The sequence below is a fragment of the Salmo salar genome, chromosome ssa25, assembly GCF_905237065.1.
Source record: "Salmo salar chromosome ssa25, Ssal_v3.1, whole genome shotgun sequence".
Lineage (NCBI taxonomy): Eukaryota > Metazoa > Chordata > Actinopteri > Salmoniformes > Salmonidae > Salmo > Salmo salar.
Genome location: NC_059466.1, coordinates 7,764,397 through 7,790,216, shown reverse-complemented (window position 1 = coordinate 7,790,216; position 25,820 = coordinate 7,764,397). Strand labels below are relative to the sequence as shown.

At 42.0% G+C, this 25,820-nt stretch overlaps 1 protein-coding gene across 2 annotated transcripts in view; it reads right to left on the bottom strand.

Annotated features, from left to right (window-relative positions):
- The window catches only part of LOC106586108 (nck-associated protein 5), a 101,763-nt gene extending 90,639 nt beyond the window's left edge, over positions 1–11,124 (bottom strand). The window contains exon 1 of one of the 2 annotated variants that reach the window (XM_045707706.1): positions 10,554–11,124. The gene's annotated coding sequence lies outside the window, so the exon portion shown is untranslated. The remainder of the gene's footprint in view (positions 1–10,553) is intronic. The other variant, XM_014172977.2, reaches the window with a different exon arrangement.
- Between the last annotated feature and the right edge of the window lie 14,696 nt (positions 11,125–25,820).

Genomic DNA, 25,820 nt, shown 5'->3' with positions numbered 1-25,820 from the left:
TCTCATGTTGTATTTTTGGTCTCGTCTCCATTGCTCCTCTGTGCTATGTCCACCTTCCCATTTACACCAGAGATCTGTATATAATGATGAGATTCTAGTCTCCTCCCTAGCAATGAGAATCGTTGTCCCAGAAGCGGGAAGGTAGGTGACAAGCTTAGGTCAATGTGTTTTTATGGGCTTATAAAATAAGGCCAATGTGTTTTTATGGGCTTATTTTGGACAGATTTTAGCAAGAGTGAAACCTCTCGCTTTGCCTCTTCCACTATGGTTTACACACACACCAAGCCCCTCTCCCTGCCTCTCTCGCCAACAAAGTTGAGAGATCACATCTTCCTCTCTGACAAGAGGTTTCAACTAGCTATTTGCATTTGAGGTTTGGTCCAACAGAATCGGCCATATGGACACCAAAACACATTGAGACATTATTTTACTGTGATAGAGACGTTTTTACAACAATACCATTTTTATGTCTCAAAAATTATAATTAAATAAAGGTTAAATTAAAAAATAATACTAATAATAATTGCACTTAGAGCATACACTACTAAAACAAGAGTAGCCTGTCAATGAATATTGATTATGGAAAATCAATACTCAGTTTGTTCGCGCGGCATTGGGGTATCACGTACTGTTAGCAGCCTTTTAGCCAAAGACTGTCATACTCATGACAGTGCTTATCAGGGCCGGGCATGATATTGTACGAGTTGATTCGGGTTGGGCCGGCCCACGCTTATGGTTTGCACAACATTGTAACCTACTGTATGTTAGAGACCAACGGCTGGCCGTGGCTGTGTGAGAAGCGTGCCTGTGTCTCGCAGAACTGGAACAAGATTCACTTTCGATGATCTCTCTCCCTCTCTCTACTCTGATAGACATGAATTAGCCTGCAACTCTTGTTATCTCTCCAGCATTGCACTTCATCATTTATTTCCTTATAGAACAAAACAATCTCACACTCAATTCGTGCAAATATGTACAAAAGTGTTTCAGCAGATTGTGCTTTTTTGTGTATGAACATACACACATTCTTGTTCGACTTAATTCGTAGGAAAAGACACCAATATTTGTGCAACCTCATTCACAGTGAAATACATATTTTGGGGGCAAATTTCGGAACAATCTTTTGAAAGTTATTGGTGCAATGCATTTTGGACAATGGTGTTCTACACTGCCTTTTTTTTGTGCCCCACATGTATTTATATGAAAAAAGGAACATGTTAATAACCCAATAATGTTAGTCAACCAGGTTGTCACCGATATAATTATAATATTGTATTGACCTGGCTAGATCATAAATGAACAAATGTCCAGACGGAGGATTGCGTTTATGATTTGTTAACCAAACTCAACACAGGCTACTGTTTGGCCGTAGCCCACGCCAAATAAACCAAGGAAAACAGTATCAAACAACGGTGACTCATCTCTTGTTAAGACCAGACGTAAGGAGAGAGAACAATGGCTAAGCATGGTCTTAAACTTGCGGTGCTCCACCCCCCTTCCAAACCCCAGGGTTCTCGGGCCGACTCCTTTCTTTGTGTATTACAATGATGTCGCTCTTGCTGCTGGTCTGATCCACCTCTACGCAGACAACACCATTCTGTATACATCTGGCCCTTCTTTGGACACTGTGCTAACACACCTCCAAACGAGCTTCAATGCCATACAACACTCCTTCAGTGGCCTCCAACTACTTTTAAATGCTAGTAAAACTATGTGCATGCTCTTCAACCGATTGCTGCCCGCACCCTCCCGCCCGTCCAGCATCACTACTCAGGACGGTTCTGACTTAGAATATGTATACCTCTTTAAGGAATACCTAGGATAGGATAAAGTAATCCTTCTAACCCCCCCCCCCCCCTTAAAAGATTTAGATGCACTATTGTAAAGTGGTTGTTCCACTGGATATCATAAGGTGAATGCACCAATTTGTAAGTCGCTCTGGATAAGAGCGTCTGCTAAATGACTTAAATGTAATGTAATGTAAATGTAAATATGTGGACAACTACAAATACCTAGGTGTCTGGTTAGACTGTAAACTCTCCTCCCAGACTTTAGCATCTCCAATCCAAAATTAAATCTAGAATATGCTTCCTATTTCGCAACAAAGCCTCCTTCACGCATGCTGCCAAAAATACCCTCGTAAAACTGACTATCCTACCGATCCTTGACTTCGGCAATGTCATTTACAAAATAGCCTCCAACACTCTACTCAGCAAACTGGATGTAGTCTATCACAGTGCCATCCATTTTGTCACCAAAGCCCCATATTTTACCCACCACTGCGACCTGTATGCTCTCGTTGGCTGGCCCTCACTACATATTCTTCTCAAAACCCACTGGCTCCAGGTCATCTATAAGTCTTTGCTTGGTAAAGTCCTGGCTTATCTCAGCTCACTGGTCACCATAGCAACACCCACCCGTAGCACGCGATCCAGCAGGTATATTTCACTGGTCATCCCCAAAGCCAACACTTCCTTTGGCCGCCTTTCCTTCCAGTTCTCTGCTGCCAATGACTGGAATGAATTGCAAACATCTCTAAAGCTGGAGTCTTATATCTCCCTCTCTAATGTTAAGCATCAGCTGTCAGAGCAGCTTACCGATCACTGTACCTGTACAAAGCCAATCTGTAAATAGCACACCCAACTACCTCGTCCCATATTATTACTTACCCTCTTGCTCTTTTGCACCCCAGTATCTCTAATCGCACATCATCATCTGCACATCTATCAGTCCAGTATCAATGCTAAATTTTAATTATTTTCGCCTCTATGGCCAATTTATTGCCTACCACCCTACTCTTCTACATTTGCACACACTGTACATAGATCTTTCTATTTTTATTTTCTTTTGTCTTATTGACTGTACGTTTGTTTATGTGTAACTCTGTGTTGTTGTTTTTGTCGCACTGCTTTGCTTTATCTTGGCCAGGTCGCAGTTGTAAATGAGAACTTGTTCTCAACTGGCCTACCTGGTTAAATAAAGGTGAAATAAAAATAAATAAAAACATGTTGGACCCCGGGAACACTGGGTACTGGTAAGTGCAACACAACAAACGAACAGCATAACTCATAACACACAGCTGTATTTGAGGGTTGCTACAATATCATAGTACCCTCACGTTTTATTTATTATTGTCACGTCCTGACCATAGAGTGCTCTTATTTTCTATGGTAGAGTAGGTCAGGGTGTGACTGTTTTTTTAAATCTAGTTTAATTTTTCTATGTTGTGTTCTAGTTTCTTTTTTCTATGTTGGGGTTTTTGTATGATTCCCAATTAGAGGCAGCTGGTCATCGTTGCCTCTACTTGGGGATCATATTTAAGTAGTTCTTTTTCCCACTTGTGTTTGTGGGAGATTATTTTTGAGTTAGTGCATGTTGCACCTCTGTCGTCATGGTTTATGTTTTGTTTATAGTTTATTGTTTGTCTTGCAAAGTTTCACATTCAAATAAAAGATGTGGAACGATATTCACGCTGCGCCTTGGTCCGTTCCTACACACAATCATGACAATTATTAATGTCAATGCTGTTTTCTATGCTTGTTTTCACTTAATACTTTGGGATACTGGTGCTATATCAGAGATTTGCCAGATTGGGAAAAAAAGCTATATTGTCAGGTTTGTTTGTGGTGTTGAGGAAGGTATTTGATTGGGGAATCGGGATACATTTTCATGATGGGAAATTAATTAAATAATAAATGTGGGGAAACAGAAGACCTGCAAAATAAATCTGTTTGGTTTAAATTCCCCTAGTGCTACATGGTATTTGCAATTATAACGAGTCTGGACAATGATCAATTAAGCCATATCAATGCAGTTAAACAGGTTAATGTCAAATAATGAATTATGTTGGCTTACACTAACGGCACTTCCAAGGCCATTTCATGATGATTATTATGGTCGTGTCTATCATTCACTTTCTTCCACTACATTGTTGGCAGCGTTGGGATCACGTCCAGCTCAGGTCTAGTTATGTGATCTATTGGTGGGAAGCATTCTGTTTTTCAACATTGTGTTGGGTGTAATTACATTGATATATCTAGTGAACGATGGATAAGCAACAATAGGCATGACGGATAGAAGTAGTCACTACAGGTATGATGAAGCCTTACATCAAAGTTGCCTGAAGTGGAATGGAAAGTGCTTTGCCCTGACCAGTTATCCAGAAGAAAATCCTGTGTGACTAGACATTTACATGAGTTAACTTACCAGTATGGACCAAAAACAAACACATTATACACATTTATTAACAACCTGTTTAAAGTGTTATTACAACCATGGTGTTCTTTTGTTACTGAAGTTTATATATCAAATAACCAATATATAAGTTTATATATCAAATAACCAATGCTAGTGTAGCCTAGTGGTTAGAGCATTGGGCTAGTAACCAAAAGGTTGCAAGTTCAAATCCCCGAGCTGACAAGGTACAAATTTGTTGTTCTGCCCCTGAACAAGGCAGTTAACCCACTGTTCCTAGGCTGTCATTGTAAATAAGAATTTGTTCTTAACTCACTTGCCTAGTTAAATAAAGGTAAAATAAAAAATATGGGTAGACAAATATTGTGTTATTTAGCAAAACACAACTATCCCTTTTTTAGGATGCAAACCAGTAATATGAATCACTGTTGATCCATCCTGTTCTCACCTAATGAGATGGATGCAGGATTTCCTATGGCCTAGAATTGAGGCCTTTCCCAGTCATGAAGGACAAAGCTGGGCCTCTCTTGCTTCTCATTGGCGAAGACTGAACTCAAGTTAGTGGTTTTATGTCAGACTCTCTTATACCCCTATTCCCAAAATCTTATACCCCATAAGAATGTAAATAAACCCATTTTAAGCTGATATAACTTGTATAATTATTACTGGCTGTGAAACCCATATCCGAGCATTTCTCACTGGAAATTGATGCTGACATTGAACATAATTAGTGCTTTCTTCAGTGGAAATGCAGAATATGTATAAAAATGCCAAATACACCAAAATCTAAATCAAACAGAAGTGTACGACTGTTTAACCATCTTAATTATTACTGAAACATGCAAACTACAAACATTTAACCAGTTAAAGATAATGAATACATGACAACTAGATACAAATATTTAATAAAAATAATTCATACAAAAGTAAAGAGTTGGATAGAACATGAGTGCAAACAAAGTGAGTGTGTGTATTATGTGTGTAACTGTTTGTGTGTGTGTATTATGGTGTGTATTATAATCTCCCATCATAAAAATGTATCCCCATTCCCCAATCAAATACCTTCGTCGATACCACAAAACACAACAGAAAATCTGTATTTTTTTCTCCAATCTGGCAACATAGCCTTGTATAAAATGCATTATGAAAGAAATGGTGTAATGTACACGAAAAAGTGGTGCCTTGTACTAAATGCGTTATGAAGAAAATTGTGTAATGTAGGCTCCACGAAATATGAAATGAGTTTTGACTCATTTCATACAAATTAAGCAACAAAAAAAGCACACAAAAACGCACAAACTCTGACAGGTGCAGGAATACAAAATAGGGGGGGTTTATTTCACTACCCCAAATAGCGTGCGTCATGAATATGTCGGGGACGAAGCCCAAAACAAACACGTAAAAATGTAACACAGGGCTGTAACCCAAACAAAGAGAGAGTTGTAAACCTCTAATAAATACACGAGACGAAACCCGTAATAACAACACACGGGACGAGACCCGTAATAACAAGTGCACACTAACACTGTATGTAACATGCAAGCCAATACAACAGAGCACAAGTACTCACAAGACCAACGGACATGGAACAATAATCAACAAGGACAATGGGGAACAGAGGGCACGTACATTTGATGTCGGAAGTTTACATAAACTTAGGTTGGAGTCATTAAATCTTGTTTTTCAACCACTCCACAAATGTCTTGGTAACAAACTATAGTTTTGTGCATGACACAAGTAACTTGTCCAACAATTGTTTACAGACAGATTATTTCACTTATAATTCACTGTATCAGAGAGAGAGAGAGAGAGAGAGAGACTTTTAGCACGAGCACATCGGCCATCACCAGCGAGTTAGCTGCGCATCATTGGGTGAGTCAGTGAAACTGGGAAGCATTTTCAGCACTATAATTTCCTCCTCATGTTGTAGCCTACAATATGTGCCTGCAAACATCTAGGCCTAGGCTATTCATGAATTCAAGACAAGGTCATTTTTATTATGGTGCTTTCATGACAACTGGGAACTCTTGAAAAAAACAAGGTCCAATCATGACGTCAGTGATCTTCAGGTCGAACGTCGGAGCTCTAGAAAGAGGCCTGAGCTCCCGACTTGGAATTCCGAGTTGAATGAGTCCTCAGTTATCTTGAACGCACTGGAGTCAGAAGTCTGAGATTTCCCAGTTGGAGAGTTTTGAACATGGCATTAAAAAATATTATGCCAAAGACTCCAGTCATGTAAAAAGATGTAGAATTGCATGAAATGCATCTTTAAAAGGTCAACATTTTCCCGTACGCTAGGCCTCTAAATATTTTCTCCATATGTGCAACTTCTGTAAGGGCCCCTACTCTACTGCTCTATGCCACTATGAACATGCAATGATATGCATGTAATGCTTTACTATAAAGGTGATTTGTTTTCTCATGCGTTCCGGTACCTCAGAGCTCCCTAGGTCACTACCCTCTCGTGCTCATATTTTGCTCCGGCAACTGATTTACAAATTAAGCACAGGTTATACTAACTGACAAGTCTGGGTCTTATAAATGTGCAATTAGCATAAAGCTTAGGACCATGCCTCAGGACTACCTGGCTTTATGACTCCTTGCTGTCCCCAGTTCACCTGGCCGTGCTGCTGCTCCAGTTCCAACTGTTCTGCCTGCAGCTATGGAACCCTGACCTGTTCACCGGACGTGCTACCTGTCCCAGACTTGCTGTCCCAGACCTGCTGGAACCCTGACCTGTTCACCGGACATGCTACCTGTCCCAGACCTGCTGTTTTCAACTCTCTAGAGACAGCAGGAGCGGTAGAGATACTCTCAAAGATCGGCTATGAAAAAGCCAACTGACACTTACTCTTGTGTTACTGACTTGTTGCACCCTCGACAACTACTATGATTATTATTATTTGACCATGCTGGTCATTTATGAACATTTGAACATCTTGGCCATGTGCTGTTATAATCTCCACCCGGCACAGCCAGAAGAGGACTGGCCACCCCTCATAGCCTGGTTCCTCTCTAGGTTTCTTCCTAGGTTTTGGCCTTTCTAGGGAGTTTTTCCTAGCCACCGTGCTTCTACACCTGCATTGCTTGCTGTTTGGTATTTTAGGCTGGGTTTCTGTACAGCACTTTGAGATATCAGCTGATGTAAGAAGGGCTATATAAATACATTTGATTTGATTTGATATAAGGAATTGGCAACTCGTTCTCATTCTGAGAAATAAGGTAGGCCACTTGATTTCAACATCTTAACAAAGTGGACAGGCTAACATGCTTTTCAAACAGTTGGAGAGAGACAGAATGGTGTGTTCATAACAATTCAACTGTTCAACCTTGTTAGCTAGCAAATAGATCCAAATTGGCTAAACTTGAAATACAAAGGTTAGCTGGCTAATCACTAGCACGTTGGCTTGAGAGATTGTTGATGAGACCTGTGTTAATTTTCTATAGCTTAATGCCTGCTGCAATAAGTTATCATTATAACTGAATGTGCATTATGCATGGTTCTAGTTCAGTTTGTAACAAAAAGACATGAAAGCCAGATCAGTGATTTTGCAAAAGCAGCTTAAACTATTTTGATAAAATAAAATCAGTAATGGGTCTTATGATTGTGGAAGGCTTAAATTTAGCCAAGCTATAACTTCAGAAGGCCTGAATTAATTATTGCTGACTGTTTGAAATGCAGTGTATTTGACCTTTAATTGTACAACAATGCTTATTTAGAGAATAGCCCCCAAAAAATGAGATATATACAGTACCAGTCAAAAGTTTGGACACACCTTGTCATTCCAGGTTGTTTTTTTTGTGACTATTTTCTACATTGTTGAATAATAGTGAAGACATCAAAACTATGAAATAACACATAGAAGCATGTAGTAACTAAAACAGTGTTAAACATCTCAATATAATTCTTCAAAGTAGCCACCCTTTGCCTTGATGACAGCTTTGCACACTCTTGGCATTCTCTCAACCAGCTTCATGAGGTAGTTACCTGGAATGCATTTCAATTAACAGGTAGGCCTTGTTAAAATGTCCTTCCTTCTTAATGCGTTTGAGCCAATCAGGTGTGTATGGCAAGAACAGCTCAAATAAGCAAAGAGAAACGACAGTCCATCATTACTTTAAGACATGAAGGTCTGTCAAAGTTTCTTCAAGTGCAATCGCAAAAATCATCAAAAGCTATGATGAAATGAGGAAGCAAAGGAAGACCCAGAGTTACCTCTGTTGCAGAAGGTAAGTTCATTAGAGTTAACTGCACCTCAGATTGCAGCCCAAATAAATGCTTCACATAGTTCAAGTAACAGACACATCTCAATATCATCTGTTCAGAGGAGACTGCGTGAATCAGGCCTTCATGGTCGAATTGCTGCAAAGAAACCACTACTAAAAGACACCGATAAGAAGAAGAGACTTGCTTGGGCCAAGAAACATGAGCAATGGACATTATATCGGTGGAAATCTGTCCTTTGGTCTGATGAGTCCAGATTTGAGATTTTGGGTTCCAACCGCCGTGTCTTTGTGAGACGCAGAGTAGGTGAACGGATAATCTCTGCATGTGTAGTTCCCACCGTGAAGCATAGAGGAGAAGGTGTGATGGTGTGGGGGTGCTTTGCTGGTGACACTGTCGGGGATTTATTTAGAATTCAAGGCACACTTAACCAGCATGGGTACCAGGACAATGACCCAACACACGTCCAGGCTGTGTAAGGGCTATTTGACCAAGAAGGAAAGTGATAGAGTCCTGCATCAGATGACCTGGCCTCCACAATCACCTGACCTCAACCCAATTGAGATGGTTTGGGATGAGATGGACCACAGAATGAAGGAAAAGCAGCCAACAAGTGCTCAGCATATGTGGGAAATGCTTCAAGACTGTAGGAATAGCATTCCAGGTGAAGCTCGTTGAGAGAATGCCAAGAGTGTGCAAAGCTGTCATCAAGGCAAAGGGTGGCTACTTTGAATAATATAAAATACATTTTGATTTGTTTAACACTTTTTTGATTACTACATGATTTCATATGTGTTATTTCATATTTTGGATGTATTTACTATTATTCTACGATGTAGAAAATAGTAAAAATAAAGAAAAACCCTTGAATGAGTTGGTGTTCAAACTTTTGACTGGTACTGAATCATGAATCGCCCATAAGTTTGAAAAAATGTAGATGTGATTTTTAGGCCGTATTGCACGGCCCTAATTGTGTAACAATTCACTTCTACTCAAAGGGGTGAATCAAGGATGTGCAGTAAGGGCCTGCAGGGTGTTCAAAACAAAAAGTATACAAACATGTTGTTATTAAAACCTCTGATGACGTCAGCTGAAAATGAACTGTCCTTGACATCATATGTAAAGCATTTATTTTAGATAGGTTACAGTACCCCTATAAGCCTGTAAAAGCAGGTCTGGGCTATCTTTGTTCCCAGGCTATTGCTATCTGCAGCACAAACACATGTCTTGCTTATGTAAACTATTATGTAAACACCTTGATTAATAAACTATTTGATTTAATGAAACTAAAATTAATGCATACTACCACAGTCTATTTATGACAGGGAGTATTTATATTGTTCACTGTGTGTATCATATTCTCGTTGCACTTGCCTGGTTGTATCCACAACATCTATCTTAATTACCTCAACCTAAATGTATATAGCATTCTTTCTTGTCCAGACAGTCGATTGTGTGCCTTGATGGACCAATCATGCAAATGTATCTGTGGACAATGACCATCCCCTTGCCCTGAGCCACATCACATCCACTGTTGAGTAAGAGTCCTCTCCTATTCAGGGCTGCTGCTGCTGTTGTTGTTGCCCATTATCTCCCATTTCTATTGGATGAGACAGCCTTCTCATCAGGAAGAAACATGGAGGTATACATCACATAATGCATGCTACGCACTTTTCAAAATTCTGTATTCCCGTTTTGGATCTGTGTGCACACTTGTTTAGATCTAAGAAAGTTGCTCCACCTAAAGTGCACAGCTTGCACGGAAACCCATTAGATTCCGCATTGGAGTCCCGCATTCAAGTTTCAACCGTAATTTACAGTTACCTGGCACAGTGCCATTTTCAATATACCCCTTGGAATCCATATACCTCTTGGGGTTTATACTCCTTTGAGTTTATCCAGTTTATACTCCTTATTACATAAGCACAGTCCATTAACACATCATGGACCTTGCTACTGCTACACAAACCATACCTCACAATTGTCATCTGTCTGTCTGTCAGTCAGTCGCCATGACAATTCTCAGGCCATGCATAACACACCAACAATGTGGTAATTCAGCGCCACACTAAACAGTCTTACATTTCAGCATGACGGTCATTCATTTAAAGCAGCCATCATGGCAACATCTTACCCTGCCAGTGGCTATCCATGAGTAGGGATGTCAGTATAGACAGCACATGGAGGAATCTTCACTGTAGAGCATGCAGTGGTGGTGATCAGTGGGGGTGCAACATAGCACCATCCTTAATGGCCAGATCTCCCTTGAAAAAGAAGTATTTTGATCTCAATGGGACCACCTGGTAAAATAGAGATAAAATAAAATCCAGTCAGGGAACCCAGTCAAGGGCCCATGTTGAAGCTTCAATGAAGAGAAGGCATGGTTTGGTCTTCACGACTTCAACAGCTGTTTAGATCCAGGGAGGAATTACAGGGAAATCCACTGGGAATCTGAGAAAACAAAATCCACTTGAGGTTCATATCCACGGAGATTAAAGGAAAAGGCTCTCGCAAAAATACCATAACCCCATGTGCACAAAATTTCTCTCTCTCTCTTTATGTCGCTCTCTCTCTCTCTCTCTCTCTCTCTCTCTCTCTCTCTCTCTCTCTCTCTCTCTTAGCCTCTCTCTGCAATAACTCCTTAATCGCTCTATTTCTGTCCTTTTCTCTGATGCTCACTCATACTTCCTCTCTCTCTCTCCCACTCTCTCCCTCTCTCTCTCTCTCTCAGCTGTGTCTCAGTGTTATGCTCAGCCTGTGCCCCGGGGATGTATAACATGTGTTCAGGGTGGGGGTTGGGGTTGGGGACTGCTGACTTCATAGGTGGCATGTTCTGCTTCTGCAAGGCTGGTGAGGATAGCCATCGCATTTTGTACTATTTTAAAGAGAGAGACCATGATAGAGTTCAAAGTTGCCTCCATTGGTACTTCAAAATCGTCATGCTTTACATGAGAATGTAGCAATGCGATATTTGACCAACGGTATACATTTATTTGAATTGACAAAATCTATTAAGTTCAAAGGGAATGTGTGGCTTGTGGGTACTGCCGAGGAAGGTATGCTACACTGTCACGACTGAATTGGTCTCAGTTGTGCCTCTCTTTTTGAAAGGATTAGTCCAATGTCTTCAGTGGAGTAGTATGATTCAATAAAAGATGCACAGATGACTCATTTATCTATGCATTTGACAGGGCAGAGAGAGAGAGAAAAATAGAACTCTGCTCTGGAGTATTATTAATAGTACGTTAGAAACTGACGTAAAGAAACCAGCTCCTTTATGGCTGTATCATGTCATATGACCCTCGGATGATACGCTGCCAGGCAACTCATGTCAAAAGAATCCTATACCGCTTCTATTGAAGAACTAAAATGCATAAAACTCTTAAAACATTTGATAATTACAGTGAAATTGTTTATAGTGAACATTATATTATTAGAGAGAAATGTAAGGGCTATAAAAAAAAGGGCAATAGCATTAACGCCTGATATGATATAATATAGTATCTGCAGCAGGGAGGGGCAACTAAAGTCCTCAGGGGCCGGAGTGGTGTCACACTTTTTCCCCATCCCTAGTGAACACAGCTGATTAAACTAATTGCATTCTAAACTGAAGATCATGATTAGTTGATTATTGGAGTCAGGTGTTAGCTGGGGCTGGGGCTGGGGCAAAAGTGTGACACCAATCAGGTCAACGAAGACTGGAGTTGCACATCCCTGATCTACAGTATATTTATGGTTTGAAAATACAGTAACAGACAACCAATTCCATGTTATCATAATGTCAGTTTGCTCAATGACTCCCTAATCCACACTATCTATTGAGGATCCAAAGCACCCTCCTAGAAAGTGCTTAGAAGGGAGTGTCAACCTAGAATCTAGCATGATGGCATTTATAGTCATTAGGGCTATCAGAAGTGACTCACTAGGCTTAATGAGATTAATAAAGAGGGGGGTATGTAGAGAGAGAAAAGGGGAGAGAGAGTTTTAATGTAATGTGCACAAGTACAGTGAAATGCCCTTCCTGCAAGCTCTAAATCCAACAATGCAGTAATCAATATCAATGTAGTACTAAAAATAACATGAGGATACTGGAGTGATAGAGGTAGATATGTATAGGGGTAAGGTGACTAGGCATCGGGAATATATGATAAACAGTAGCAGAAGTGTATATGATGATTGTGAGTGTGTGTTCGTTATGGAAATGTATGACAAAATGAAGTGTGTGTGAATGTGTTGAGTCCTGTGAGTGTTCATAGAGACAGTGCAAAAATGTAATACAAGGGTCAACTCACATAGGACGTTTAGACATTTTGTTAGCTATTTAGCAGTCGTATGGCTTGGGGATCGAAGCTGTTCAGAAGCCGAGAGAGAGAGAGAGAGAGAGAGAGAGAGAGAGAGAGAGAGAGAGAGAGAGGAGAGAGAGAGAGAGAGAGAGAGAGAGAGAGAGAGAGAGAGAGAGAGAGAGAGAGAGAGAGAGAGAGAGAGAGAGAGAGAGAGCCTAATGGTCATTTAGTTGTCTTTTCGTCACCTGAGGGGAATACATGAGTCTTCAGACTGGTTCTAAGCCACCAGATGCCACACATCACATCACCTGGACCAATTTCATCCTATGACAGTAAGCTAATGTATGGGGACATGAGTGACAGTTGCTTAGATTGAATTAGGTAGTTTTTCAATACAAAGTGTGGAGTGAGTGTTAATGTATGAGTGTGCGGTGGATACTGTAGGGTTAGAAGATAAATTAGCAAAAATGAGAATAGGGATCCATGTGCATGTACAACATGAGTGTGTGTGTGACAGTGTTGGGAGGACCAGGACACCCCTGGGCTTATGTCGTGACCTACATTGGGGCCTGATGCTCCCAAGGCTGGCAGGGAGTGTGTGTGTGTTTGAGTGCGCATGTGCGTGCGTGCAGTATGTACTGTACTGATGAGATGAAGCTGCATGGCTGCATTAACTGTATGACTAAGAGGCTCAGCTGGACAAGATACAAAGGGATGAATGGGCACATGTTAAGAGGTATCGTACAGATGCATATAAACACTAATGCAAATGAGTACAGACTACTGAAGGAAAATTCATACCTAAAGTTAACTGTACAGACAAACCATAATGGTACACAAAATCATTAAGATGATAGTGATTATGTAGCAGTGTGATGTTGTTCCCCTAGATTATGCACCAAGTTGCACACAAGGACCAATTCAAATAGGCCAGGTCAAGAGGGGATGTTAATAATTTGATAATAATAATAATAATTCAGTGTGTTTTTTTAATTTAATTACAGCTGCATAGCTAATGCTATTTTTTGGTGTACAAACACTTTTTCATATCAATATTGTACATACACGTGATTGTAAAAGTTTTGTATAATTGGTTTGGCCCATCTCGGGTTATCTGTATTTCCGTACCCCCTTATTGTTCTCTTTTGCCTGACCTTCAGCTAGCAAGGTGCCTGAGAGCTGTGACTGCGCCAAGGGCTAAAATATTGTGTGTTGTCTCTTCGTGTGCAGGGCAAATGAAAAGAATCCAACCAGCAGACCTCCAGTTGTGGCAGTGTCCTAATTAAAAATACACAACGCAGAACGAACCACGCTACAAACTGGTGCCGCGACCTGCCGACTGGTCAGCTCAAGCCGACCACCGGAGCTGTGCATGTTAATGAGGTGCGCGATCTGCGCATGCGCACTTGTTGATGGTTTGCTAAAAGTGAATATATACTGTAAATAGTGAAGGTGAATGTAGCATATTCACTAGATATGGGTATTTGTGTTTATTTGCATGCTTTGAAGGAATTTGTTTATTGCAACAACAAAAAATGTATTTGAATGTAGTAAATTACATTGTATTTAAGTCCCGTGTGGCTCAGTTGGTAGAGCGTGGTGTTTGCAATGCCAGGGTTGTGGGTTTGATTCCCACGGGGGACCAGTACGGAGAAAAAAATGTGTGAAATGTATGCATTCACTACTGTAAGTCGCTCTGGATAAGAGCGTCTGCTAATTGAGTAAAATGTAAATGTTAAGTGCTCTATTGAGCAATGGAAGACTCTCAAGTCCATAAGATGAGTTATGCTGGGGACTTTAGTGTGGCTAGAGGGACGGGTGTCCTTGTATTTACACCAATTGTACAGTCAGCTACTGGGAGTAGAGTGTTTGCTTGTCCTGAGTTTACAAGCACTGGGAAGGGTAGGCTGTTTATTCCACCTGACCAGGGTATCCCACCTCTGTCTTTTGATGTACCGTCACCCCCAGTCCTCAGTAATAATGGGACACCTCCGAGTCAGCTTAGTGACCTTATTAAGCAGATTGGTTCAGAGATAGGAGAATCTATCAGAGCAAGTTTACTGTAGCCTGGGGTTTCAAGTCTTTCTCCTGCCCATTCCCCTCATCAACCCCAGCAGTTTCCCCTGCCTGAGCAATGTGGGTCAACGTTTATTGATGCGTCCAAGCTGAATCTGGTTGTGAAGTCAGATGTTAGTGCTCCACCTTTCTTTAGGGGTGATGGCTCAGATAAGTACTCTGTCCTGGAGTGGGAGGAGCTAATGGGAGTCTACCTAGAGAAGAGGGGTTACACTGGGTCTGAGAATGTTGGGGAGGTGATGTCTAGGCTCATGGGGAGGGCACGGGATGTGACCAAAGTCTGGATAAGTAACAACCCTGTTGTCACAGACGTTAAGGCAGTGTTCAGTGTTCTCAGGCAACACTTTGGGGTTACTGTCTGCTCAGGTATGCCATTAGCTGATTTCTACTCAATCAAACCATACGCTAATGAGGGTCCACTAGATTTCTGGATTAGGCTTAACAAAGCTGCAGAGGCAGCTGAACAGTACCTTGTAAGTGAGGGTAGAACCTTGCCCAATCAGTGCTCAGAGTTGGCAGTCATGTTTGTACGCAACTGTTCTGATAAAGAGTTGGCCCAAGTGTTCAAATGAAAACCCCTTCGTGACTGGACAGCCAGTGAGGTACAGGATTGTTTGGATGAACTGTTAAGGGAGCGTAAAGTATGTAGAACACAACTTTCAGAGCAGGTGGCTGCTGTTTTTGACTCCCCCCAGGAGGAAGTGGATCCTGTGAGCAGACCTAATGTGTCATCTTTTTCTCGATGTGCCCGTGAACCAGAACAGGCCCCATCTGTATCTGAGGGTGGGACATTAGAGAAAGTTCTGAGTATGTTAGAGAAGGCTCTTGTCAGCAATACTCAGTCTGTGAACAGAGGCCCCCGTAAACAGTTCCCCAAACGTCAGCGTGAGTGCGCTGTCTGTGGAAGCACTAATCACTGGACCAAAGCTCACTGTCAGATGCACCAGCTGTGTTTCAAGTGCTTCTCTCCGGGCCACATGAGCTTTGACTATAGTGAGACTGGGCAACGACAGAGCCCTGGATGTGGACAGACTGGCAGGTCTTAGTAAAACTAGAAAGCCTCCATTCTGAGGAGGGCAATGTGGGGCAGTCTAATTTTTCCTCCACTGATGATGATATCCAATCTGTTTATTCTTATTCTTCTCAGTACCCAAGAACAACACAGTCATTTTTTAGAACACAATGAATGACAGTTTGTTTTACACCACCGTGCTAGTACAGGATAAAGTTGAGCTGAAGGGGATGTTAGATAGTGGGTCCATGGCTACTACTCTGTGCGCAGATATTGTACCTCGGTTGAGGGAAGCAGAAGTGGTAGAGGGGAACTTTCTAGCTCCTTCAGACATCATCCTGGTGGGTTGTGGTGGGATGCAAACTAGCTCAGTGGGCATGTGTGACTTAAACATACAGCTTTATGGCTTCAGTTATGTAGTCCCAGTGCTTATTGTAGATGGTTGAGGAACAGGTTGATGAACTCATTGTGGGCACTAACGTGTTGAAGTCTCTGATTAGACAGTTCAAATCAAATGACAGCTACTGGCGCGTGGTGGGTACGCCAGGTCCTTCTGGCCAGTGTGATGACAGCCAGTTCCTGCGTCTCCTATCAAATCTGGAGAGATGGAGAGGAGACTCCATCCCAGATAAAGTGGGCACCATTAAGTTGAAGAGAGCAGTAACGCGCCAACCCATGAGTGAGCATCTGGTGTGGGGCCGCCCAAAGACAAAACTCTCTGTGGGCAGTACTGTTGTTGTCGAGCCCAGAACGTCTCGTTGTGTGAATCGACACATATTAGTTGGGAGAGTAGTTACGCCTCTGTGGGGGGATGGATGGCTCCCTGAGAAGATTGTGAATCCAACAACTTCGCCAGTTACCCTGAGACGAAATGCTAAAGTGGCGGATGTGTACCCTTGCATTGCATTGGAGGATTTTGATGATGTTGCATTGGAGGATTTTGATGATGTCAAACAGCAAGCAGCTTACCAGAACGTGTGACAGCTCACATGGCAGTCTGACAGCTAATAGTTCAGTTGGTGGCAGTGTAGTTAATGGCAACAGTACACTAAGCAATCTTGGACTTCAAGGCCTGTCTGTTGAGGAGTGTCCAGTTTCACAGTTCTGGAAAGACAAACTTGTCAGTTTAATTGAGAAGTATGACACAGTGTTCTCTAGACATAGCCTGGATTGTGGCGAGGCAAAAGAGTTCTGCCATCGCATGCGGCTGACTGATGACCACCCATTTCGATTACCTTATCGTAGGCTTTCTCCAGCTCATTACCAAAAACTCAGGGAAACACTGGATGATATGGAGGAAAAGGAAAAATCCAGCAGCGAGTATGCCTCACCATTGCTGCTGGTATGGAAAAAGAATGGGGACTTGCGTCTATGTACTGACTTTAGGTGGTTAAATTCCCGCACAGTAAAGGATGCTCATCCCCTGCCTCATCAGGCTGATGTACTTGCTGCACTTGGAGGTAATGCCTTCTTCAGCACAATGGACTTGACGTCAGGGTACTACAATGTGCCACTGCATGACGAGGATAAGAAATACACTGCCTTTTCCTCTCCTTTAGGTCTGCACGAGTACAATCGTTTACCTCAAGGCCTTTGCAACAGCCCAGCTACTTTTATGAGAATGATGCTGACCATCTTTGGTGACCAAAACGTTCTAAGTCTCCTTTGCTATTTGGATGATCTGATGGTTTTTGCTAAGACGGAAGAAGAGAGTCTGCAGAGACTTGAGATGGTTTTTCAGCGGTTGCAGGAGCACAATCTTAAACTGTCTCCGTCTAAGTGCAAGTTTTTGAGGAGGTCTGTTAAGTTTTTGGGCCACATCATTTCTTAGGAGGGTGTAGCCACTGACCCTGCTAAGGTTCAAACCATTTTAAATGTGACTGAGAGTGAGATGATGGAAGCTGATGGTGTCACTCTGTCTCCTAGCAAAATCCGTTCTTTCCTTGGCATGGTAGTATACTATCAGCACTACATTGAGAATTGTTCCATAGTTGCTAGGCCATTGTTTCAGCTGACTACAGCTGACTACAATAAAAATAATCCAACCAGCAGACATCCAGTTGTGTCCTAATTAAAAGTACACAACGCAGAACGAACCACGCTACACATACATAAAGGTACATTAAGGGTACAACACACCCAATTTTCTCTCTGGAATGCCTAGATACAGTAATAATCTGTAACTCACACTCTCAGATCTCCTTGTGCGCTTTCAAACGTATATGAAACACAGACCTGGGTCAAAATAACATTATGTTTTCTTTCAATTAATTTAGGTGCGCTTGATTTGGCTTGTCTGATCTGCTGGGTGGGCAGGGTTTGCCCCTTTGGGACAATTTCATGGGTTTCATTGGGCCATTTACCACTTTTAGCCAAGTCCTGTAGCAAAGGAGCACTACTAAAAAAAACTAAATCTTTCTGTTAAACTGTCCATGCAAATATAAATTACTTTCGCACAGAATTGTGGTCAATTCCATATCAAATACCAAATACAAATATACACCTCCTTACAATATTTAACTTTATAATCACTCCATGTAATAAAGTGTTTATAATGGGTTGTAATAGTTATCACTGCTCCATTTATAAGATATTTAATATAGGTCCTTATAAACCATTTACTAATCATTAGTTAAGTCTTTTTGCGTGGCCTCATCTAAAGTGTGGGCTATTCATACTTTATAAAAACTTTAATGTTTTCAGTGTAATTTCTCATAAAATTATGAACATGCCATTGGTAGACATTCCAACAGTACCTGATGCTCCTTATGGTCTCAGAATAGCCTAGAACATATCAATGGGAAATGAATAAGCACACAACATAGGATGTTAAAGGAAATATATTGAACATTTTAGTCACAAAAACTGTTGTGAAACAACTGTGACAAGGACTTGAGAAAGATTTGTAATGTGAATGTTTTTCTAATGTTGTATACCTCGCAAATGCAAACTAATCATAAAACAGGTATATGCAGCCTACACACAACAGTTTTTCTCTAGCGGTTTTTTATTCCTTCTGTCACGCCCTGACCATAGAAAGATGTTATTTTCTATGGTAGAGTAGGTCATGGCGTGACAGGGTTATTTTTCTATGTTTTCTATTTCCATGTTGTCAGTTTCTAGTTTTGTATTTCTATGTTGGGGTTTTGTTTGGGATGATCTCCAATTGGAGGCAGCTGGTCCTCGTTGTCTCTAATTGGAGATCATACTTAAGTAGGGTTTTTTTCCACCTGGGTTTGTGGGAGATTATTTTTGAGTCAGTGTATGGTTCACCTCTGCGTCACGGTTTGTTGTTTTTGTCATTTAGTTTATTTTTATGTATTGCATCGTTTCACAGTGTAAATAAAATGTGGAACGACACACACGCTGCACTTTGGTCTGCTTCTCCTTACGACAACCGTGACACCTTCATTACTACTGATATGTATGATTTGCAGGTAGAAATGTTACATGTATAACACTTAAATGCTTCCAGAGCAGTCTTTTAACTGCAGACTATTTTCACACATGGCTTTGTTTGGTGGCACCTTTACTGGGCCTTTAAAGGTAGTAACTCTTTAAACATAATAATATATTCAGATGTTTTGTTTCTTTGCCTCGTAAGCAGTCTATGGACTGCTTTTAAGTCTCAATGCAGAAAATGATCAGGTATTTTTTGTCTAAGAGTTGTTTGAAAAGACCGCCTGAATTTTCAACCTGTTTTGGTGGGATGGAGTTTTGGCCTTCCGTGGTGAAATTATCATGCGGTAAATTAGTTAATTGACCAATAAAAAGATAGTTCCAAACCTCTCTGCCAATAACAGAAAATGTTCTGTTTTTCCCTCGCCGCTCAAACTACTCCCAGACAGTCCTAGAAAAATTCTTGCTTGAGAAATTGTCCTTTGCTAAGAAGCTATTTTTGTTTATTTTTAAACATTTTAATGGAAAACAGTCACACTAAGGTACTTAATTGTTACCCAGAAATTATTTTAGAGAGGAGACTTCGCAAAATAGAACTCTCAATTTCTAACACGTATGGAGCCAGAACTTAATCATGCAGCAGACTAAATTCTTCCAGATATTAGTTCTGGGTTAACCGAGATTAGACTGCTCTAATACCCTGACAACACCGCTTGCATCGCGTGTGCGAGCGTTGCAAAATAAATATAGGAATATATGTTATTCAATTATTGCACCCACACTGCTCGCGCGCCTCAACGAGCGTCTGCGTTGCCAAGGGCTAAAATAGAAATCATTCCTATTTCTGACGCAGATCACGCTGCAAGTCCTGCCTCTCCCATCTCCTCATTGGTTTATAGAAGCAGGTACCTACGTGCCATCTCCTCATTGGTTATACCCACGTGGGTGATTGAAAGACAAACTGTTTTGCCTGTTGTCGTGGTAATACTATGAAAGTGTAGATGCCAATCACCATATAAGTTCAAAGATGAAAAAGCCTGGAAGGAGGAAAGATGTCTAGAAACGATTCGGTTGACTGTTTTATGTGTGGAATAATTGTCGGAGAAGAGGACCTTGTGCATTTCAGGTAAAATAACAACTCAATGTTTATATCCCAGGACAAATTAGCTAGCAACAGCAAGCTTGCTAAATAGGACAAATTAGCTAGCAAGTGCAAGCTAACTAGCTAAATTACCATACATGTTTAATGCTTTTCGACCTGTCCCCAAATTAATGTCATTGGTTCAGAGTTTGTTTTGATATTTTAACCTGCGTGTCGTGATCGTGTTTGGTGTAGGGGGACAAAATACATTTATGCACGATAGCGCGCGATGGCGCACGCGCGCAGCCGGTTTGGGTTCCGTGTAAGGAGTGACTGCAATCCATACTTTGGTTTTGGTTGAAAAGTCACTGCCAAAAAAACACTTATGTTAGCATTTTCAGACTAAAAACGTTATTTTACTCAGCATAGAGTGTCAAGTTAGACATCACACTATTACAACAGTGTGACAGTTTTGGAATAAAATGTGCAATATTCTTCAACATCCTCTGTATTGTACGGGTACGGGTACTGCTGGCATGTCAATTTTTTTGTGAGAAATTATACTGATCACTTGAAACATGTATAAAGTATTTATGAAGTATAAATAGCCCACACTTTAGATGAGGCCACGCAAAAAGACTTGACTAATGATTAGTAAATGGTTTATAAGGACCTATATAAAAATGTTCATGAATGATCTTATGAATCATTATGAAATACTTTAAAATGTGTTTATAAATGTGTGAATAACTAGGTTACTAACGTTTACAAATGTGTGATACTGATTAATAAATGCTTTACTACTCTATTATAAATGCTCTGTTAGGTGGAGTTATTATAAAGTGCTACCTGCATTCCTTTATTCAGTTATTATACTCCCCTTATGTAACCAATGAGTGAAATCCTATCTGCTTGTCCTCTGGCCAAATACCCCTGCATGTCATCAAATGGTAATACTGTGAGTCAGAATGAATATACATTCGCAACATTTTTATTTATTTTACCAGGTAAGTTGACTGAGAACACATTCTCATTTACAGCAACAACCTGGGGAATAGTTTCAGGGGATAGGAGAGGGATGAATGAGCCAATTGCAAGCTGGGGATGATTAGGTGGCCATGATGGTATATGGGCCAGATTGGGAATTTAGCCAGGACACCAGGGTTAATACCCCTACTCTTACAATAAGTGCAACAGGATCTTTAATGACCTCAGAGAGTCAGGACACCCGTTTAACATCCCATCTGAAAGACAGCACCCTACACAGGGCAGTGTCCCCAATCACAGCCCTGGGGCATTGTTTAGACCAGAGGAAAGAGTGCCTCCTACTGGCCATCCAACACCACTTCCAGCAGCATCTGGTCTCCCATCCAGGGACTGACCAGGACCAACGCTGCTTAGCTTCAGAAGCAAGCCAGCAGTGGGATGCAGGGTGGTATGCTGCTGCCTAACATGCTACACTCCAATGTAACACTCAAATTTCAGACAACTAAAACATGAATAGGTGAAGATGAAATTCTGAATGGGTAATATCGTGAATGAAATGACGACAATAAACACAATGTGGACATGCATACAGTACACATCACTTGTGTAAGCAAGATATTGCAATTCATTGAATATATAGTGAAGGAGCATGCAAGAAAGATTCCCCAAAATGGTGTCCAAATGAATATATAACATCAGAAACATCACAAAGCCTTCAGAAATATTCACACCCCTTTACTTTTTCCACATTTTGTTGTGTCACAAAGTGGGATTAAAATGGATTGAATTGTCATTTTTTGCCAACGTTCTACACAAAATTGTAAGGACAGATGTCAGAGATGAGAAGCAGGTACGGGGAGTCAAACATTTAATCGAAACAGACATGGAACAAGACAGGAACAGCGTCAGCACATGGGTATACAAGGACATATGGCAATCAAAGCTGAAGCGGGGAACAGAGCGGGGGAACAGACAGATATTGGGGAGGTAATGACAGAGGTGATTGAGTCCAGAAGAAGCGTGAGAGCTTGGCGATCCGGCTGAGGCATTGGAGCCGGATGATCCGGCTGAGGAATGAAGGCTTGTGGTTCCCGCTGAGGCATGGGAGCCCGATGATCCGGCGGAGGCGTAGCAGCCTGACGAGCCGGCTGGGCATAAAAACCTGGCGATCCGGCTGAGGCCTGACGTGGGATGTGCGCCTTCTGAGCCAACCGGGGCAAGAAACCTCTTGAGCCAGCTAGGCGGTGACAGCCCGACAAGCTGGCTTAGGCACCCCCGGTTCCATCGGAGGCGGCCCCCGGATCCGACGTCACCACCAACCGGAAAGCCAGCAGTCCCCGATGCTTCATTTGGTGGCTTCAGCATTCTGTAAGGACCGACGCCGGAGATGAGAAGCAGGTACGGGAAGTCAAACATTTAATTGGAACAGACATGGAACAAGAAAGGAACAGCGTCAGCACACGGGTATAAAAGGACATATGACAATCAATGCTGAAGCGGCGAACAGAGTGGGAGAACAGAGAACAGATAGGGGAGGTAATGACAGAGGTGATTGAGTCCAGGTGAGTCCATTAATCGCTGATGCGCGTGACGGGGCAAGGCAGGTGTGAGTAATGATGGTGGCAGGAGTGCGTAATGCTGGGGAGCCTGGTGCCCTTGAGCGCCAGGGGTAAAGAGCGGGAGCAGGTGTGACACAAAATACTCTTATGTCAGTGTGGAAGAAAAATTCTAACACTTGTTTAAAAAAAATACATTAACAACTAAAAACACAAATATATCTTGATTAGAAAAGTATTCTACCCCCTGAGTCAATACATGTTAGAATCACCTTTAGCAGCGATTACAGCTGTGAGTCTTTCTGGGTAAGTCTCTAAGAGCTTTGCACACCTGGATTGTGCAATATTAGCCCATTATTATTTTCATAAGTCTTGCCATAGATTTTCAAGCCAATTTAAGTCAAAACTGTAACTAGGTCCTTCAGGAACATTCAATGCCATCTTGGTAAGCAACTCCAGTGTATATTTGGCCTTGTGTTTTAGGTTATTGTCCTGCTGAAAGGTGAATTTGTCTCCCAGTGTCTGTTGGAAAGCAGATTGAACCAGGTTTTCCTCTAGGATTTTGCCTATCCTTTGCTCTATTCCGTTGCTTTTTATCATAAAAAACTCCCAAGTCCATGCTGATAATAAACATACCTATTACATGATGCAGCCACCACCATGCTTGAAAATATGAAGAGTGGGTACTCAGTAATGTGTTGGATTTGCCCAAAACATAACACTTTGTATTCAGGACATAAAGTTCATTTCTTGGACACATTTTTTGCAGTTTTACTGTAGTGCCTTATTGCAAACAGGATGCATGTTTTGGAATATTCTTAATCTGTACAGGCTTCCTTCTATTCGCTCTCTCATTTAGGTTAGTATTTTGGCGTAACTATAATGTTGTTGATCCAGCCACAGTTTTCTCCTATCACAGCCATTAAACTCTGTAACTGTTTTAAAGTTACCATTGGCCTCATGGGGAAATCCCTGAGCGGTTTCCTTCCTCTCCGGCAACTGAGTTAGGAATGACACCTGTAACTTTGTAGTGACTGGGTGTATTGATACACCATCCAAAGTGTAATGAAATAGCACCGACAGAGAGGGCTGCCTTGCTTCTAGCTCTTAGGAAACTTTGCAGTATTTTTTTAAATGTATTATTTCTTACATTATTAGCCCAGAAAATGTTTTGTGTTATTACATACAGCCAGGAAGAACTATTGGATATCAGAGCGGCGGTAACACACCAACACTACCAAGATTTCAACCAGGAATATGACTAGCCTGAAGCGGATCCTTTGTTCGCACCCACCAGGGCAATTGAGCTGATTCCAGAAGCCGACCCAAAACAACAGCCGGTAAAGGAAAGTGGTCTTCTATTCCGACTATTCCGGCGCGCACACCACCCACCGCTTCCGAGTATATTATTCGCTAATGTTCAGTCTCTGGATAATAAAGTTGACGAGCTCAAGGCAAGGGTTTCTTTCCAGAGCAACATCAAGGATTGTAACATACTTTGGTTCACGGAAACATGGCTCTCTCGGGATATACTGTCTGAGTCGGTCCAGTCAGCTGGGTTCTCAGTTCATCGCACAGACAGGAATAAATATCTCTCCGGGAAGAAGGGCGGGGGTGTTTGTTACCTGATTAACGACTCATGGTGTAATCGTGATAACATACAGGAACTCAAGTCCTTTTGTTCACCCGACCTAGAATACCTCACTGTTAGGAACGACGCTGCAGAAGAGGAACGGACATGCAACAGGACAGGAATAGCATCAGACCTGGGAAACACAAAGACAGATGACAATCAATGCAGCAGCGGGGAACAGAGCTGGGGAACTGACAAATATAGCGGAGGTAACAAACAGCTAATTGAGGCCAGGTGAGTCCAATAAATCGCTGATGCGCGTGACGAGGGAAGGCAGGTCCACCGCGTCCACTTCAATTTGCTTACCGCCCCAATAGATCCACAGACGATGCACACTGCACACTGCCCTAGCCCATCTGGACATGAGGAATATCCATGTAAGAGTGCTGTTCATTGACTATAGCTCAGCATTCAACACCATAGTTCCCTCCAATCTCATCATTAAGCTCAAGTCCCTGGGTCTGAACCCCGCCCCGTGCAACTGGGTCCTGGACTTCATGACGGACTGCCCCCAGGTGGTGAAGGTAGGAAACAACACCTCCACTCCTCTGATCCTCAACACTGGGGCCCCACAAGGGTGTGTGCTCAGCCTCCTTCTGTACTCCCTGTTCACCCATGACTGCGTGGCCAAGCACGCCTCCAACTCAATCATCAAGTTTGCAGATGATACAACTGTAGTAGGCTTGATTACCAACAATGATGAGACAGCCTACCCGGAGGAGGTGAGGGCTCTGGGAGTGTGGTGCCAGGAAAATAGCCTCTCACTCAATGTCAACAAAACAAAGGAGTTGATCGTGGACTTCGGGAAACAGCAGAGGGAGCACCCCCCTATCCACATCGACGGGACCGCAGTGGAGAAGGTGGAAATCTTCAAGTTCCTTGGCGTACACATCACTGACAAACTGAAATGGTCCACCCACACAGAAAGTGTGGTGAAGAAGGCACAACAGCGCCTCTTCAACCTCTGGAGGCTGAAGAAATTTGTCTTGGCACCTAAAACTCTCCCAAACTTTTACAGATGTACAATTGAGAGCGTCCTGTTGGGCTGTATCACCGCCTGGTACGGCAACTGCACCGCCCACAACCTCAGGGCTCTCCAGAGGGTGGTGCGGTCTGCCCAACGCATCACCGGGGGCAAACTTCCTGCCCTCCAGGACACCTACATCACCCAATGTCACAGGAAGGCAAAAAAGATCATCAAGGATAACAACCACCCGAGCCACTGCCTGTTCACCCCGTTACTGCGAGGGCATTATTGGTGCATCAAAGCTGGGACCGAAAAACAGCTTCTATCTGAAGGCTATCAGACTGTTAAACAGCCATCACTAGAACACTAGAGGATGCTGCCTATATACAAAGACTTGAAATCACAGG